The sequence below is a fragment of the Lissotriton vulgaris genome, chromosome 1_2 (genome assembly GCF_964263255.1).
Source record: "Lissotriton vulgaris chromosome 1_2, aLisVul1.2, whole genome shotgun sequence".
In the NCBI taxonomy this organism is placed as follows: domain Eukaryota; kingdom Metazoa; phylum Chordata; class Amphibia; order Caudata; family Salamandridae; genus Lissotriton; species Lissotriton vulgaris.
Window position 1 is genome coordinate 85992555 of NC_141686.1, and position 16412 is coordinate 86008966.

Below are 16412 nucleotides of genomic sequence, written 5' to 3' on the forward strand. Positions count from 1 at the left end.
ACTCTGCTGGCTCACCTTCTCTGATCCTCTGATTCAGTCCTTGGGCGCTGGAAGCTTGGAGCAGTTGAATTCTCCTCACCAATTCGGACGCTGCTCTCATGCTGCTGATAATGTTCAGCAGCATGAGAGCAGCACCAGGGATTGGCTGGAACGGGCTGCCTCGACGCTCCTACAGGCACTGTGTGCCTGTGTATGCCCTGGGCCCAGCCGTCAGAGGTTTACCCTGCGCATGTCAATCTGGCCGTCACAAGACAGCCGGCCAAAGTGACATGCCCAGTGTAAACTGTTTAATTGAGCACGACTCCCCTGCCGCCATTCAGCAGCGGTGGCCCTGCCCCCAAACACAGTCTCAGGCTGGGGAGACAGAAAAACAAAATGGCTATAAATTCAATCTACCACCACTTTATTTTTTACATTTGCTGCGCTGGCATCAGGGGGACGACGCTCCTCTGCCTTTAAGGAGGGTCCACTTCTTCTGCTGCACTGTCGTGGGGCTCCCAACCAGACATGACATCACCAGAACCACATAAACACCACCTCAATGCCCTAACATCAGTTCCTCTTTTTTCCCCGTGCCTTAGGCAGCAGCTTCAGACCTGCATCAGAAAAGCACTTTTCCAACAAAATTGAAATTTCAGGGCTAGGCAGGATGTCACCACTTGTTGTTCCTGCAATGGCCCAATGTCCATTTTGGACCCTGACAGGGTCGCTTTGTGGTGGTTCATGCCTAAGCATGATTCTAGGTAGTGCGAGCTATGTATCCACATGCATTCCAAAGCCATAATGGAGTTGGAGGCCAAGCTGTCCTTGTGCGAGTGTGGCCAGCACCAGGCTTGTCGTCATTCACACATCAGGTTTAGGTGAAAGTCCTGATTGTCTCCTCTCTCCAAGTCCTGGACGGAGAAGAAGAGGAAGCATAAGAAGTGGTGCAGGCAAGACACAGATCCCGCTCGAGTGACTTGAAATTTCCTCCAAGCTGAAGTTCATCAAGGTCACCCAGGCTGCAGAGCTCTGGCTCTGATACCTGCCTCTAAACCAGCGCTGATGCTCCCTTCAGTATATATGGAGCTTCCAGCACCAATCTGGTACTGGCCATGGCATTTACACAGTCCGTGCTGGCACACTTCCATGGGGCATTGGTTCTCTCTGGTGCACCTTCAGGCTTGTGGAACCTGCAGGGTTCTTCCCTCAACATCAGTCAACTCCAGTCATCCTTCTTAGGACACTCCTTCAGTACCCAAAGTTATATCAGTAGCACCCTTTACTGATGCTGACATCGACCAGTGCTAAAGACTCGGGTAACTTTGTTACATTCAATGAGGCAGGCTTAGAGCTTGATGGAGGATGTCCATTGCAGGGAATAGTCCCAGTCAAGGCCAATGCCCAATGATGAATACTGGCAACACATGGAAATGTTTGCAGCATGTACTCGAACAATGGGGCTGATTATGATGGCATTGAACCCGCCACCGGCAGGCTGCCGGTGGCGGGTTCTCCGCCATGGTAAGGCCAAATACCGCCCACCGGATTAGGATGGCGTGCGGTATGCCTTGCAGGTGGAAAGCCCGTCCGCCACTGATCTGACAGAGGCAATCGTCGGACGCGCCGCATCCACAGAATGGTGGCGGTGCCTAGCAAGCACTGTACGCCTTATTAGGATTCCGGATCCCCGCAAGCCTTTCCATGGCAGTTCAACCGCCATGAAAAGGCTGGCAGGGATGTACTGAGGGGCAGTTGGTGTGTACACTAGGTGCCCCCCTACATTTCCCTGCACCATGTGGCAGGCACCACATGGTGCCTGTCACGTAGTGCAGGGAAATGTAAACAGTGCTTTTTAGGTTTCGCCTGGCCGTAGCACTGCGCAGCAGTGCTCGCGCAGGCGAAATCTTTTGATCCTACAGTATGGGGCTTTGTCCTGCCTCTCTCTTCCATTGGCTAGCTCCATAAATGGAGGCTAGCCATTGGAAGAGATTGGTTGTCAATCACTCTTTCCCGTCACAACGCGATTCGGGGGCGTTTCCGTGTCTTTTTTATAGTCCCGCCCCTTTTTCGTCATGCCGCATGTTCCCGCCCCCCCTCCCGCTGTCCGTGTCTCCGTAGATGTTTTATGTTTGAGCAGCTCTTGTTCTTGTTGTAGAACTGAGATCAAAAGTGAAAAAAATCCAAGAAACAGTGTCGGAGCCGGACTGTCTATTACTTTACTTTCATGGTCAGAAAGCAGTAAATAATGAAGCCACAGGCCTTAGTGTGTACACTGCACAGTTATTACGCAAACGTGGCAGCCATTTTAAAATCTTATTCTATTCTGTTCAGATTGGGTAGGGACATCTGTAATAAAACCTGTGTAGATCTGAAGTACTACAAAATGTCATTTTCTTGTACAAACTGTCGCTTACATTTATTGGTGAGGTAATTTGATCATAAATAGTGAAATTGCACACATAAAGTACAGTAAAATAAGAAGAGAAAATAATGTTTAAGTATGCTCCTAGACTATGCTCTTATGTTGCCAATTATGTAGATCTACGTTATTGCCGAGTGAAGAAGGGACAATTTGATAATACGATGAAATATATGCTCTTTAAGATGGCCACGTCTTTTCCTATTTCATCCGCAGCTTCTCATTCGGATCCTCCTATCAGGACTTTCCTCACAGTGACGCGACGCTCCGGAAGCGCTCTCTCCCCAGTAGGCTGTTCTTCCCCACGTGTGGCGGGGCAGTTCAGCTCGCTGCTGTGTTGTGCTGTGTGTGCGCCGAGGGAGGTGCACAGAGGCACCCGGTCTGGAGTGGCCTTTTTGGTGGGACCATGGAAAACTTGCAGTTCAGCTTGGACTCTCTCCAGCTGATAGCGGCCAGGAACAAGAAGAGCAGCACCGAGCTCTGGGACTTTCTGTCCAAGCAGGTCAGTGTCACTCTACCCTCTCGCCCACTTAGATAGACCTGCTACGTGCGATTACCAAGGATGGCGGGCTCCAGTATCTGGTCCCCTGAGCTATTTTTATTAGCTGTATGCTGAAACTCTTAAAATATTTCTTGCACATCTGCTACAATATTTGCAGTAGGCATTGACCCGCAGTGAGCGGGCAGCACACCTGCCGGAGCACAGCAAAGAGCAGCAGAAGCAGGACCCCAGATATGCACAAAAAACGTGTTTGCAAGGACCGGGTACGCCCCTCCGTGATGTCAAGGGTGTCCCCATGATGATATCACGAAAGGGGCGGGCCCGGACCCTGCAAACACTGAGAGGAAGCTCACTGCGGCCATGACGCTGCCATCAAGCACACGTGGGGCACAAGGAAGAACCGCCAAGATCACCAACCCACAGAGCATCGCAACCAGTAAGCGACCTCTGTGTGGCTTCTATCTTTAAAAACGGGCCCTCGCGCCCCACACTGTCCCCAAGCCCGCAGGAGCCCCTAGAGTCCTGCACTTGGGAAACGGGATCTGGGAGCCTTTTATTTATTGCAACAGGGGCTTCGCGCCCCATGCCTCAACTCGGGCCGATCCCGCACCTCAGCCCCTGACAATCCCCAGAGCCCCGTCATGGTCAGGAGGGCTCTGGGGTGACAACCACATGTTTGGGCTGTAGACCCCCACCGCCACACTGAGCGACGCAGTCTTTTTTAAAATAAAAACAGAGGCCGCAGCCCCCATCTCACCACTGCCGTACGAGCCCCCAGAGTCCTTCATTTGGGGCCGCGGACTCTGGGGGCCTAATTTATTTCATCAGAGGCCTCAGCCCCAGTGCCGCCCCTATGCCCGAGCACCTCACATAGCACCAAATCCTGTATGGATCTCAGAGGGCTCTGGTGCCGCCCCCAGCATGTTTGCGACCACACCAGGACCGCCAACACTCAATCAACAGCACCCCAGAGCAACGCATGGCTGAGCGTACTCTGGGGGTGGAATAGTCCTCCCGTCCAGATGGTGCCCCTTGTTTTATTTTCACAGGCGCGGCTGTCAATAAGTGGCGCTGCCTTCTCGAAGGGCTGACGGTCGGAATCAGTGTTTGATGTGTGCACCGGCGCTCATTTTTTGGGGCTTCCTTATCAGACTTTGACAAAAGCAGGAGAAAGGCAGAAAAGGGAGAAAGGAGGAGGAGAAAATATGGAAAAAGTGACAATAGGGAAGGCATAGATAAAAAGAAACTTCAACAACAGTGAGATAAAAAGAAAGAGGCGAGTGGCAGCAAGGCTAGGCAGGCTTGGCGGTCGCCAACCCCAAGCATCAGTAGCGCGAGTGGGGGCTCCTATGAAAAGCTCGTCGCACTGGTCTCCGGTATTTTAGGTGCCGCTGTGCATGGCTGCGCCCCGCTTTTTATTTTAACATAAAAGAGTGCGGTGTGCCCCTTTTGATTCCCCACATGGAGTGTGTTCGCTTCAGAATATGTTTGGATCAATGCTAGGATGATCGCAGGCTTTTAAAACCATCAAGATTTCTCAGTAACTCAAGCATCCACTGCAGACTTCTACCTGTGCTTAACCTGCAAAGCATAAGCTGGAGTCTCGTTGGGGCCATTTTAGCTGTCCATCCTTCTCAGGTTGATAACATTACCTTGAAATTGAATATTAGTAACACCGGTTTACAGACATTAGCTACAAAACTGCTGTAGCAAGTAGCTTCAAAAGTATTGTTTTATACTGTGTCACAATCTAGGTCGGGTGTTTTTTTGGTGAGGGGGGGCTCGTAAGAAGGGATATATATTTTTTTTTAGAACCAATATTGCCAAAAACGGGTCTTTTCAAGTATTATAGCACAATAAGTTTCACAGAAACTTGGTAGAATTGTGTTATATCTTGTTCAATCAAGTTTAACATATTTCTTTCCATTGTATTTAGGTTTCCTAGCTTGATCACGTTGGGTTTCCTAGAAATTGTATGTCACTCCCCTTAATAAAACTGAAGATAGATTTACAGAGAGGTTAGGGGCCCTGTCCAAAACGATCTGATAATAGGGAAATTCGTGGCAAACTGCATTGTTATGCATATTAGGCTAAGAAACGTTTCAGGATTTACAGCATACTTTATAAGGGGCTTACGGATAACACTCCTAGGATACTGGGAAACCCTAAAGTAAAATTTTAAGTACCTTACGCAAGGAAGGTTTTAAGACCAATTTACACGGGTTACAGATGGGCTACACCTTACATTAAAACTAAAGAGTTGTTGATCAATCAAGCAGATAATTGCCACCACAAAACTCTAAACTGACCCTCATTCTTCTGGCCAGAAATTGCCCGCGTTCCCTTTGGAATTTGTTGTAGGCACTCAACCAACCAAGCTATCTTTACTGGGGTTGAAACCTGGCACCTGGATAACACCGACACACCTCTGGGGCAGATAACCAAACTTTTTGTTCAGTACAGTGCACTTTGACAAAAAAGTTCAAGTTGGAAGTAGCCTTTTAAGGCTTCATGAGCCTGCCAGTTCAGTGCCATGCACGCCTTCTAGATTCATGCCATGCTTCGGTTCCATTTTATTTTTACCTACTGAGTACCAGCATCTTTGTGACACCTTCAGTCATCAGTGCTCGTGTTTTAGCCAACAACACTTTTGTGTGCTAGGGTGTGTAGCTTTAATTTTAACGTACATTTATGGCTGTGAACATCGCAGCATGCATAATGCTGCTGGGTAAAACGTCAGGACATGTGTATAAATATATCAAATAGACATGACAAAAGTAAACAAGCCACAAGCAAACCAAAGGCAGTGCATGTTAAATCATCAAATATTGAAAAATAGTAAACACTCAAATATCGTAGGCAATCAAATTTGTTTGCCAAGCTAAATGGGTAATCGGAGCAGCTTTCAGCTGCAAGTGGGAACTGTGTATTAATTAGATGTGACAAAGTAAAGATTTACTGCACACTTCGGACTGGAAGAAAGTTGTAGCATGAGTCACTGAGGCCACCGCAGACAAGACGTGGGGGTCAGATTCACCTACCTCCATGTGCCATAGGTGGTGGCCTATGCTTTGTATACCAAGAGTCTGCCCTTTTGATGGTGCAGAATCAGCAATGGGCAAAATTACAGCGTAGGACAGTAAACAGAGCTGGGACTGGCGCAGCAACAAGGTGGGAGATAGCCACACCTGCCTTAGGGCAAAGCAAACTGACAGGTGTGCAAATTGACGTACCGCCCCCGCCCCCCACACACGCTCCTTTACAACCACTCATCGGGCTACTCTACTCCATGCTCCAGATTCCTGCTGCCTTCCTTGCAGTTATCCCCAATGCATGGATTACTTGGCATTGCCACAGCGACTTACCCTTCAAATACAACCTTCAGCCTTTCTGCAAACAATGTTAAGAGCAGGCAGCCATGTCTTGAACGGTTCTGTAAGTTTTTACGTTTTCGTCTGAAAACTTTAGGTAGTAGTTTGACGACCAGAGCTGCCACCTCATCGCCGTCACAACCTCGTCAGGGGTAGTATGCCCTATGGAATGCAATTTAACTGCAATCGATGCACGCCTAATTGCATGAAGATGGAAATGCTTCAGTAATAGCCAACACCACTTAGTTTAAGGAGACTGAGCTTATTTTTCATCATATGTTAACCTACAACGTGAGAGTGTCAGAAAAAGGAAAAAAGAAAGCTGTAAAAATAGTGACAAACTGCGAAGCAAGGATGAAAGCGGACCAACCAGGGCGACATAAGGTGGACTCAAGACCAAGCAGCCTTGGCATTCAGCAATCCTGGTATTCAGCAGTAGCTGCAGCCGACTTCTAAGAAAAACTTTGAACCCATGCACTTATTTTGGCTTTGATTTTTTTTTATGCAGTGATGTTGGTGGACTTAACACCCCTGCTAAAAGTGATAACAAATAAAAAAAGAAAATGTAATATAATAAAATAAAAATGTCATTTACAATGCCAAAAGCTCTAACTTTTGCAAAGGCGAGACCGTTACATTGTAAATGCTTGTTTAACATTGCGGCGGATGCTGCAGCCAGTAGCACCCGCCACAATGTTAAACATGCGGTTTGCGGCCGCCGTGGTGGCAGTCGCATCCTAATTTCATTTGCGGGACCGCCGCCTTATAAGCGGGAGGTTCCCATCCTCGGGATGATGGCAGACTGACTGAAATCCATCCCCCATCGTAATGACCCCCAATGTACAGATGCCATACATTTTAGACAACTCAATTATGATAGCAGTGAGGCAGCTAACTTGTTGCCTCCCCCAACACAGACGTAGCTTCTTGCATAAGGCATAGATACCTAACCTGAGGTGAAATTCAAGTGCCCTTTGGAGACTCTATCTGCAGAAGTGGCATATTTTATTGTAGTGCTGAAAATAGATGAAGACAATGGAACTACCTCATCGCAATGGAGAACAATGAAGCCAACTTCCTGACAGAGACACTTTAACAAGGTACCACTGCTTCAGAGCAAGGTTCTCATTTAAAAAAGGTCTGCCGGCACCTATTAAGAATTGTGGTGGCTAGGCAAATTGCCCACTTATATTGGCTGGCCCCAGGGGATCTAGCCTCCCTATCAGCCTGCCAATCACTGGAAAACTTGGTGGTGCAGACATCTTCCTGAATAAAGCAGAACCCAGGTTCCGTCCCGATTACACCTCTCCCTCTCGACCATGAGTTGGAAAACATAGAGGCTATGGTGAAGATAATTTTCTCTTCAGGGATTCTGGCCCTCAGATCCACAAAAGCCAATTGGCTGTCGGGTGGTTACACCCACACACTGTGGGGGATGGCACAAATGGTAGTACCCAACCTCCAGTTTCATCTGAGGGACAATTTTACAGTAGCGGGATGAAATAGCCAGGGTACTGTTAAACAGATTCCAAGGATGGACCTTGATACAGTGGGCCTCATTTATGAGGTTTTGGCGTAGGACAGTGCCGCAAGGAATCTTGCTGCACTGCCCTACGTCAAAACAAAAGGGCTGGAATGTGCCCTATTTAAAAGATACAGCGCATTCCTGTCCTTTCCCCCTGCGCCGGCGCACAATGGTGCAAGGGTGCCTACATTGCGGGATGATTGATTTTGTGCAGGAGGGGATACCTTCCTGCACAAAATCAATCACAAGATGCGATTTCCTCTTTCTATGTGTTCTGCAGAATGCAGCACACATAGAAAAAGGAAAACCGAGGAGAAATGAAAACATTTCTCCACGTGGCACCTCCCGAACACCACCCCTGGTATGGCATAAGTGTTAAATTCAATAAAATAAAGATGATGGGTCCTTGTTGTAATGTTCATGTAGTATATTTATTCTTGGAATTAGATAGTCAGTTACAGCATTCAGGTAAGAATGTAATATGGTAAGAAACCCCACCGGGAGCAGATAACTTCCTGCTCAGTCTCCAGGTAACTGATGAATCCCTTGAACAGCAACAGGTAGAATCCTGGATGACATCACAGAGACATGACATAGACAAGCAGACACTAACACTAAGGAGGGACAAAGAGAGAGGAAGAGCAGGATATAACACACCTCCCTCCTTTAATTGAAAAAATGAATAAGATGAAACAGATGGCAGAAGCAGAAAGGCAGAAGACAGAACATATATACACCAGAAATAAACACCCTTTTCAACAAGATGGAAAGAAGAGGTAATATCAAAGGGGCGCGGGCACAGAGGTTGTACAAGCACCGTAAGCTAACAAAAGAATGTAAGCTTAAATGAAATGAAAACTGAACATCTCAATACAAATGAGCAAAGGTACAGTATGGCTCAGTACCGTAGATAGAAAATGAAATATCAACTCCTCAAATTCGAATATTTTCGATTCCTCTAAAATAAAGCACAATACAAATGAGCCCAACTCCTCAAAGTAAACACATGAACTCCTCTAAACATAGAGCACAGTAAAAGTGGTTCATGACAAAACGGCTCTTCACGGAAAATGCGCAACTTCTCTATCAATAGAATAAAACTGAGCCCATGCAGCTCCTCACAGTAAGTAACAGAAAATCAGCAATAAAACTGAGCCCTGCGGCTCCTGACAGTAAATAGATGAACTCCTCTAACCATAGAGCACTATAAGTGGTTCATCTGAAATGACAATAAAATTGAGCCCCTATGGCTTCTAATAGCAAGCACATGAACACCTCTAACAATAGAGCACTATAAGTGGTTCATAACAGAAATAAACATCAACATTGAGCATCACTCTAGCTCATCATCACTAAGAATGAAAACAAACTGGAGCACCTCAACATAGTTGAGCACATAAATGACCCCAATAAGCATAACACCTACAAATCATCACCAAATTGAAAGCAAATGAGCACCTCAACAAAGGTTGAGCACAAACGTGGCTCCAGTAAAGTAGGCAATAATAGAATAAATTATTTCAAAATGCATAACTTGAAAATTCACACAGAAAAGAACATGTAACAGCATACATACATAACCTAGAAACAGAATCTAAGCATTGAGCATATAAATCGATATTTAGCACACCACAGTACTTAGAAGAAATGCACCCAAGGGTAAATTACAGCGCAAAGTACACATTTCATAAATTAGGAAAAATGCAAAATTGTACACAACATCTTAAACATAACAAATCAAAATTATAAAAGTAGTCACCGTTGTCATTTGAATGAAGGGAGACACAAACAGCTCTGTAGAAATCTCCATGGGAAAATGCAAAGAAAATCAAACAGTACCTTGTTGGAGAACACCCTTTTGTTTAAGGAAAATAAATAAATTAATTAATTAATAATTAATGAAACAGCAAACACCGGTGAGCGATATCTCACCCGGGTTGCAGATCCAAACGTAGTGAAATGGTGTGCAAATCAAGTTCTCGAAGTCAGGAATGTAGACAGACTCCCTAATGGTGTAAAGCCAAGCGCTGGCATGTGAATTCCAGACGACAGAGCACAAATATCGAAGATTGGAAGTTAAAGAAGTAACGCCGTAGTGCTGCATGACAGAGAAATTGGCAAAAGTACAGACCAGAAGTACACGCAGTACTGCTGCAGAGTATGCGCAGGACGTGGTTGGCAAGAAGGCAAACTGCAATGACGGTACCAACCACAACATGGCGGTACGTTTCTTGACGCCAAGCTGGGTGGCTCAAGGCACGCAGAAACATGCATGCGTCGATAGGCAGCTGAACAGGCGTCATGGAGGAACGAGGAGAGAAAGACATAACAGAAGCACTCTGCCTCCATGCGACGCTAGAAGTAAGGTGAGTGTGCCCTGGAGCTCGAGCTACATCTTTATTTTAAAATTTTGAAAAAGACAGTTGTCAAGAAATAGGCATCAGGTCTCAGCGTAGGCCACAAGGCAAGCCAAATAACAAAGTAGAATAGCCGTCTCTTCACTCAAACTGCCATTGCACAACCTCCAAGGTACCGAAACACGGAGTTCACACAGATTGATGCAGGCAGACTTTAATTTTAAGTGCAGGTTGTAACGGTCCCAGTAAGTAGCACTTTTGTAAACAGGAGACCTTTAAACAGCAGGTTGGCACAAGTTGCGCAGGCAATAAACTGAAGTCACAAAGCGAGCTGACAATCTTTTAAACAGCAGATTCCAGAAATAGCACAGGCACACTTTCATTTAAACAGGAGGTTGCAGGAGTAGCACAGGCACACCTAGGACAGACAGCAGCAGTAACGTTACTCACGTAAAACGCTGACTCACTAAATGAAAACAGGGAGTCCTTTAAGTTTGCTCTAGTGCCAGATGATTTAGTAGTAGTATTACTTCAGCAAAGGTTATTCCAATGCTCTGGGTTGAGGCTGTTGGTTGGATTCAGACACCGGTGGGGTACCCAGAAGCAGGAAAGTAACTTTAAACGTTTCTCTTCTTGTCTTTGGTTGCAATGATGTCCTTTTTAAATTCAATGAAGTCCTTTTCCTTTTAAATGGATCCTTTTTTACCTCGTCGCCAGTGTTAAATTCAATAAAATAAAGATGATGGGTCCTTGTTGTAATGTTCATGTAGTATATTTATTCTTGGAATTAGATAGTCAGTTACAGCATTCAGGTAAGAATGTAATATGGTAAGAAACCCCACCGGGAGCAGATAACTTCCTGCTCAGTCTCCAGGTAACTGATAAATCCCTTGAACAGCAACAGGTAGAATCCTGGATGACATCACAGAGACATGACATAGACAAGCAGACACTAACACTAAGGAGGGACAAAGAGAGAGGAAGAGCAGGATATAACAATAAGGTTCTGACGCATTCCCAGGTTTATGATGCCTCGTAAATCTGGGAATGCTTCAGGTTCCTTGGGTGTTGCTAGGGACACCCGCAGCAACACCCATGGAACGCCCCTTTCACGCAGTTTTCTGCGTGAAAGGGGCACATATTTATAAGGCCATGAAAAGCCACGTAAAGTGGCTTTACGTGGCCTTATAAATATGCCATGGCACATTGTGCCACCAGAACGTAAAAAAAGTGACGTTGCAGCAGTGCAAAAGTGCTGGTAGGGCCTCATATATGAGGCCCATTGTCTTTTGTTAGGTTCATGGGGTCGTCAGTGGCCATCAGATGCTTTGCCTGTGTCCGTTCCACTGACTTTTCAGGGGACTTGCAGGAGAATTTAACAGACATACCCCTTGATGTGTCTTGCCTCTTTGGCCAAAAAGCAAACTCTGCCCTAGATGATGATGAGCTGGATTTGTAGAGGACACAGATGCTCCTAGAGGGATGAATGGTTCACACATGGTGGAGCTACGGCTCTATCCCTAGGGTTGGTGTCCCATGCAAGTTTCACACTGCTCAAGGGGTATGTTTGTTGTCACCTGAACCCTCCCAGACAGTCCAACGGCAAACAGTTCCTCTGGCAGTGCAGGTACCAAGGTGAAATCAAGGGCAGACAGACCTTTCTGCCACTGTGCTTAAATGGTTTGCTTCCTTGTTATTGTTATTGTTGTTGATGTTTTGTAAAGCGCATGAATCACCCAGGGGCATCTCCGCGCTACCTAGTCTGAATCACCGAGAACGGTGCAGAAATCCCCGATCAGTATAGGAAGGCTTTAAGATGTTTCCTGAAGATCAGATTGGAAGGGGACTTTCGCAGCCTTTCCGGGAGGGAATTCCAGTATTTAGGACCCACATACTGAATTGAATGTTTTTAACCCACATGACTTTATCAAATTGTAATGAATTTTATCAAATTGTAATCAATTTTTTTTAATATATGTTGTTTGTTGCTTTTATGATTTTAAATGTAATCGAATAAAGCTTGTTTTGACTTTGACCCACATAGGAGAAGGCTTTTCCTCCCAGACGATTTCGATAAATATGTGGAATCGCTAGGAGAGCTTTACCATTAGATCTGAGATTGCATGCTGATGTCAATTTGCATATTTTGGTTTGTAGATATTTTGGGCCTGTTTCCCTCATAGCTTTGAAGACTAGACAGCATGTCTTAAAAAAGCTCTCTTTTTGACTGGCAGCCAGTGCAGTTCCTTCAGTAATGGGAGTGATGGAGTGCCCGGAGGGCGATTTAGGACCATCCGGGCTGCCATGTTTTGAATAACTTGGAGCTTTGCTAGCTGCGTAGTTCCTACTTCAGCCAACAGAGCATTCCCATAGTCCATTCGACTGACTACTAAGGCTTGGACTACCGTCCTGCGATGGCTCAGGAGGAGATAAGAAATGATTTTCCGCAGCAGCCGTAGGCTATAGTAGCACAAGCTCATAATGTTACTGTCATTGTTTTTCATAAAATGGTTTTCATCCAGCTGGATACCCAGACTTTTCACTGAGACTGAGGGGTCTGGGGCGGTGCCCAGTTCTACGGGCCACCAGTCGTCCAGCACGAGTTCCTGTCTTTTACCCAGAAACATCAACTCTGTTTTTCCCGGGTTTAGTTGGAGGCAGGACTCTGCCATCCAGCTTGCAACGGCCAGCATTCCTTGTGTGAAACGTACTCTTTCCTCTGCCAGGGAAAATCAGTTGAGTGTCGTCTGCATAAGAGACGACCTCAAACCCATGCTGCCGTACTATTCTGGCTAGTGGAGCCATATAAATATTGAAGATGGTCGGGCTTAAGCACGAGCCCTGTGGGACCCCTCTCTCCAATAAATACTTTGATGATCTAAATGGACCCATCATCCTTCTTCTCTGATAGATCCCAAATGATCAAAATAGTGGAGAGTCTTTCACCTACTTCGGCGGTGGGTCAAGGTGTTCCTCAAGGCTCTATACTTGCACCCACATTGTTGAATCTCTATTTGGAACCACTGGGAAATCTCCTAAGTAAATCCCGGGTCCACTATCATCTCTACGCAGACGACACTCAAATCTACCTCAAGGTTGCCTCCACTCACGATCTCTCCGTCCTAAGCTCTACTCTGGACTTCATTCAAAACTGGATGTCAACACATCAACTGATTCTGAATCCCTCCAAAACTGAATTCCTCCTCCACTCCTCCTCACTTTCTCCTACCCCGGTTCAATCATGGATGGACCAGATGAATCTACTGAACAATAAACCCATCATTGTCGACAGCGCAAAATCCCTTGGTATCATACTTGACACAAAACTCAATCTACTCTCCCACATTAATTGACTTGCAAAGTCTGCTCGATACCAACTGCGCCTTCTTTGGGGGATTCGTCGCTTTTTCCCGGAGCATGACCTTAAAACCCTGGTCCAATCGCTGGTTCTCTCCAGACTGGACTACTGCAATTCTCTTCTTACTGGCCTCCCTAAATCCCAACTGTCCCCCCTTAAGTCTGTTCTCCATTCAGCAGCTCGTTTCATTTATGGGGCCAAAAGAAGCGACCACATCACACCCATGTTATCCACCCTCCGCTGGCTTCCCATCGAGGCAAGATCTATCTACAAGACTGCCTGCATCACCCACAAAGTCTTGCAATCCTCCTCTCCTCGCTACCTGGCGAATAAACTGAAACTCTCTGGAGGCTCTAGACCATCAAGAAATGCGGACAATCTACTGCTTGAACCTCCCACTTTCAAGCAGGAAAGATCGATGTCCCAATCCTTTTCAGGCAACGCAGTGAGAATCTGGAACACACTTCCGCCTCAGCTCCGGACCACCTTTTCCTCCCAGGCCTTCAAAACTGACCTCAAAGTTCTCCTCCTTCAAAGACACTTCCAAATTTAGTTCATGCCCTCTCTATTATCTGAAGGAAGACCTTTTATTATAGAAAATTTCTATTCTCCATGACTATGGAAGTGCCTTCCCAGTGTGTTCTTGTGGTTTGAGAGTCTGCCATTTATTGCAGTATTACCCTTTTACCTGTGTTTGGTACTCTTTTGTAACATGCACACGTCACTTTTCTCTTGTAACACACTGTTTGCTACCTCTTACATTTTGTTTGCTTTCGATTCTTGCACAAGTGCCACCATTGCCTACGTAACGTTTGTTCTTGTGTTTGAGTGTCTGCCATGTATTGCAGTATTTTACCTCTACTTGTACTTTGTACGCTTTTGTAACCTGCACATATGTCACTTTTTCCTCCTGTTATGCACCGTTTGCTACCTCTTGTATTTGTTTGCTCACGATTGTCGCTTTTGCCTCATGTAACTTTGCGTTTGCTTTTGTAATTTGTTCACTTGTAATGTTTTCATGTATCAGTTCTGTTCCTATTGTGAAGCGCTCTGACACCTTCGGGTAAAGTCCGCGCTATATAAAAACGCATAAATAAATAAATCCTGCTGCTCCTCCACTTCCTTCAGTTTTTCCTCAGGAGATGACACGCAGCCTGTGTGTGACAGGGTGTCACACTATTTAAAGTTGTGGCTGGCCACCACAACTGACCAGGGGGTCACACAGATTATAGAAATGAGTTTCCTCTCTCCATTCCCCTTTCCTCTCCTCCGTTCTTTTGAGGTTGATCCTGGAACAGATATTTGTTGTGGTCAAAATGATCTAAGTCGAAAAGGAAACATAATTGTTATTGTTATTGTTAATCCATACTAATATAATAAAGAGAGAGCCCAAACCTTTGAGGCGGGTAATCTCATGAACCACAGCACCAATCACAACACCCAATACAGCGTTGGAAAGGGCTGTTGCAGCAGAAGGACATAGGCTATGCAGACCCCCACCATTTGCACTTAAAAGGTAAAAGAACCGTGCCAGCAAAGTAGTCCCTTGTGGGTGTGTCTGCGGTGTGCTGGGGGCGTGTGCTGGGGGCGTGACAAACGCTGGGGGCGTGTGGTATGTTCCGCCCTTCATGCCATGTCTCATATCGTGTGCTAATCCCACCCTGCTCTCTTTAAATACCCCTGCACTCCATAATCATAACTCACCCTTACTCCTTAAAATAGCCCAACACCCTTAAACACTAACCCATCTTAACCCTATAAATATACCCTGTACCCCAAAACCCAAACCTAGCCCTGAACCCTTAAAACACCCCTGTACCCCAAAACCCAAACCTACCCCTGAACCCTAAAAATACCCCTGTACCCCAAAACCCAAACCTAGCCCTGAATCCTAAAAATAACCCTGTACCCCAAAACCCAAACCTAACCCTGAACCCTAAAATACCCCTGTACCCCAAAACCCAAACCTAGCCCTGAACCCTAAAAATACCCCTGTTTCCCAAAACCCAAACCTAGCCCTGAACCCTTAAAATACATGTGTACCCCAAAACCCAAACCTACCCCTGAACCCTAAAAGTACCCCTGAACCCCAAAACCCAAACCTACCCCTGAACCCTAAAAGTACCCCTGTACCCCATGAGGAACCGCAGCCTTAAGGCCCGGCGGCGCAGAATACGCCTAAAATCCCCGGGATTCACCTGCCTTGTCAAACCAGAGACACAGACACTTCGTCTGGCGTAGAGGATGGTATTTATTAGCTGCAGCCAGTACAGTGGTCTTAGAAGTCGTCAGTACAACGATGTTCAAAAGAGACTGCCACTTGACTCCGTGGCGCACAGGTTTATATATGATACAATACAATACAGAAATGCAATCACACAAGAGCATAAGCTATAGGGAAACGTTATAAACAATGTTTTAAGACTAAAGCAACTCAAATTCCCAGTTCCGTTTGTTACTCGACCCCTTAAGTAATTTACAAATGAATCCACACAATTCGATTTACAAGTAGAGAAAACACAGTTGTGTGTCGTAGAAGGACAGTCATGAAACAGGAGAATGCATGAGACATATAGCGAAGGACAGCAGATAAGATAACTTAAAGGAAACAATGGTGTGAACCAACATGTAGTCCGGACGGGGATTAATCAGCTCAGACAGAAATTAGTGTACTCGGCCAGACCCTGACACTCGTTCGTAAACATAAGCAAGAAGCCACCTGATACGCAAAGGCAGAAACGACAAAAACATCGCGTTCGCCGAGCTGCCTGAGTGAGAGCAACATAAAATGGCGGCAATCACAAAATGGAGGCTGAGTACGAACGAATTTGTAATTTACAGAACCTCACCCAAAACCCGTACCTATCCCTAAACCCAAAAACTACCCCTGTACCCCAT